Below are 4,063 nucleotides of genomic sequence, written 5' to 3' on the forward strand. Positions count from 1 at the left end.
AGCATGTGGAAGTGAAGCATTTAAGTCTCTAGTCAATCCAACATATTTCTGGTGCTCGTACATTGAATTGGTCCACCTGTCGTTGCTGTTCATAAAAGGAACTTGTGAGTCAAATTGGAATCTTCACCTTGCAGCCTTCCATAAAATGCTGCCATGGTTCTTCGGCGTCAACGACCTTAGATGTTGGGATGCCAGAAAACCTCAAATCAATCAATCAATCTGCAATGGTTCTTCGTGTATGATCGTCAGAATAATGACCGCTATAGTGCAGCATATCTGTTAGAAATGGTTAGCCTTCCAACATCTTATCCAGAATTTCATGACTCCAGTACTTACGTTGTACAGTTAAGTGTTCTGGTAATGGGCTCACCTCCATATCTTGTGATCAGGGGTACTTGGTATTTGCCGGACTCAGACTCGGACTCTGGACTCGGACTCCACAGATGCAATTGCCGGACCCCAGAACAAACGTATGTTTCTTAAGTTTAGCTCGGCGGTATATGTTGTTGGTAGTTTTTGTCTATGAGGACAGGTTCTCAAGTTGATATAGAAAGCAAATTTAACATAATTAATACGCTTGTAAATAGAAGATAGCGCAGTTTTTCTACCGGGTCCTCTCGGTCTCAGTGACCAACCGTTCCTCTAAGCATAGAGGCTTGATAAATAAGCTAAAAAGTCTTATGTGTAAGGGGCCTGAGCAGCTCACTTTTTTTAAATTCTGCTGTTGAGCATAGATCAGATTGTTGGGTTTATGGGGCCAGTAAATTTGTTGTGAATTAACCTTAAATACAGAAGAAACAGACGTTTGTTCTGGAGTCCGGTGATTGCATCTGTGGAGTCTGAGTCCGGAGTCTGAGTCCGAGTCCGTCAAAGACCAAGTACCGTGATCAGGCCATTGAGCGAACAGTGAACCATGACTCAAAAACTTCTCGAGTTCTCACTGGCATAACACAACCGTGGTGATGTTCAAAGGTTGGCCAGAATAAACGTGCAGCCATTGTCAACTATTGTGAAAATATGGTGAACACAAACAGACAACTCATCTGGAACTAAAATTGGCATAGCCAAAATGATGACTGATGAACACACTATACAAGACACACAAACACACACACATACACACACATACATACATACATACATACATATATATATATATATATATATATATATATATATATATATATATATATATATATATATATATATATATATATATATATATATACCTACATACACGTCAGATTTTCAGGTGCCCCTCTCTTGCGTTGTTGCGAACGCTTCCGAATTATAAACTTTTCACCAAATGGAAAATGATACAAAATATGAAGAGTCGCTCATATACGACTCCTGTATTCTAATTCCGTACATAAAAGCATTAAAATTTCCTTGGTTCAACGGGACCCTCAAATTGCTTGTTTACAATGGTTGTTTGGTGAATATCGGGAACAGCGTCATTACCATAATAATCATAAATGCTAATGAGGCAATTTTCTTGTGTCATTTTTCGGCGCTTGGGTTAATCTCATCTGCAATTTATATCAGAGTTTACATTTAAATGACATCAAAGCCCAAAACTTCGCGGACCCATATTATGACATCATAATTCATTGGTTCTTGATTCTAAATTTTCATTATTGTTAATCAGCGAAAATTCCGCTTTATTTGATTTCATATTGTTTCGTTTCATAATCATAATGACATATAACAAAATAAATGGATTTGGAGTTTATAGATTGATAGAATTAGCTCCTTCTAGTCCGGTACTGAGGCCGGGAGGCCATTCAGTGCGAAAGTGCCACACAGTTTTACTTTTATAGGTCCAAATTAAAGTGGTCGTACAGTTGGCTTCCTTAATTCCGGTGCACTTCACGGGAAGTTAAGGGGATGTCAGTGTACCGGAATTAATGAAGCGAACTGTACAATCGCTCCAAAAATTATCTGTGCAGCTTATGATTGAGAACTTCGAATTAATTCGTAAGCGATGTAATTTTCTTTTCGGGAATGTTGGTAAGTGAAAGGATATTACGATTAAGATTACGCAGACAAGATAAAATGATCATTTGTAGTTTATTTATTTCCCTTTTTCATTTCCTCATTGGGCTACTTTTCCCTGTTGGAGCCCTTGTCATGGTATGCTGATTTTCTAGCTAGGGTTGTAGCTTGGCGTCTAATAATAATAATAATAATAATAATAATAATAATAATAATAATAATAATAATAATAATAATAATAATAATAATATTGGTGCTTCTATAGCAAAACGTGGAAAAACTGGCGAAATATTTAAACGCTGCCATCCTGAAGGATTACCGGGCTGCCAACATACGACTGAAACAAATCTCCTTTCCCAGTACTTATCGTCATTGGTCTCAAAACGTTTAACCAAAAGTGTCACTGATACTTTTTGAATTTAATATACTCGTACACCGATAAATGGAAGTGGGGACGGAACCGAAGTAGAAGGCTAAAATGTTTCAGCAGTTTGGGGGTGGAAGAGATGCTGCAAACCATTGTTCTCTAGTCTTGGATAGTGCCATAGCCTTTGTACTAAGGTCTGCCACTGTCTTGAGTTAGAGTTCTCTTGCTTGAGGGTACACTCGGGCACACTGTTCTGTCTTTTTTTCTCTCCCTTTTGTTTGGTGTAAAGTTTTTATAGTTTATATAGGAGATATTCATTTTAATGTTATTACTGTTCTTAAGAATTTAATTTTTCCTTGTTTCCTTTCCTCACTCGGCTATTTTCCCTGTTGGAGCCCCTGGGCTTACAACATCCTGCTTTCCCAACTAGGGTTGTATCTTAGCAAGCAATAACAATAATAATAATACTGCGAGAGGTGCACTGACAGCACTAACCCTTTCGTGAACATACTACACAGAGGAATATTGCTGATGATTGTATGTTTGTTTGGTTGTTTGTTAATCCGAAAGGGAATTCCTAGCTACTAACATTTTACCCCAAATGGACATCACGACTAATATCATTAGATTTAGGAATAACATGTTTGCTCGTTCATTCATCTCCCTACTTGTCTGTCTGTCTTAAAAATCTATGTTATTATTTGTATATCTGTCTGTTGGGCTGTTAAAATATCCATGTTATTATCTGTATATCTGTGTGTTTGTTGGACTTTTTAAATGTCTATGTTATTACGTGTTTGTCTAGGTGTGAATGTTTATGTTATTATTTGTTAGTCTGGATCTGCAAGGCTGTTTAAATGTTTGTTATTATTTGTATACCTATCTGTTTGTTGTGGTTTAAATATATATGTTATTATTTGTTTGTCTGCATGTTTGTCGGGTATTTAAATATCTATGTTTTTATTTGGATATCATTCTGTTTGACAAGCTATTAAAGTGTCAGTCTGTTTGTCGGGCTGTTTAAATACCTAATTTTATTTCCATGTCTGTTATACCATTGGACTAAAACTTATTTTGCAAAACTTCCTCTAAACGGTTTGATAAAAAATCTTCCCCCCGATGATGGTCCGAGAGAAAAATAAAAAATAACTTGCGCCCTAAAACATTCTTCATTTGAAATGACTCTGATGACTACGTAATTGATTGAAGATTTGATCTTTAAATAACCAATTACTCAGATAACTAATTCCTTTCTGAATAAATCCTTTGCCTATTTTTGTTCTCTCCCCAACACGACGAACAGACGTTGAAGATTTGAAACAACATAACTCACGAAGGGAAGAAGAAGAGTCAGTAAAAGTGACAATGATGGACACTGATAGTTTGACATTTTATGGGCAATCAGAAGCGAAGGGAGATCAAATGGATTTGCCAATTGAGAACTTGTTAAGATTCCTTACAGTGGAATTAAGTAAGAGATAGTAATGACGCTCTTCGTTGCTTCCAGAAATTAGTTAGGAGCACTAATAGAAGAACGTTTGTGTATGTGTTTGTGTGTGTATTCACAAATTTCGATGTGGGGATACTTCCTATATCTCAAAAGTCATAAATATTAAGTCAAGGCCACAATGGTTTTCATACGGCCACCAATATTAAGTTATATACTGACGCTATTTGAGAGCAAAGAGTCACTAAAATTGA

Source organism: Palaemon carinicauda, chromosome 12 (assembly GCF_036898095.1).
Source record: "Palaemon carinicauda isolate YSFRI2023 chromosome 12, ASM3689809v2, whole genome shotgun sequence".
NCBI lineage: Eukaryota > Metazoa > Arthropoda > Malacostraca > Decapoda > Palaemonidae > Palaemon > Palaemon carinicauda.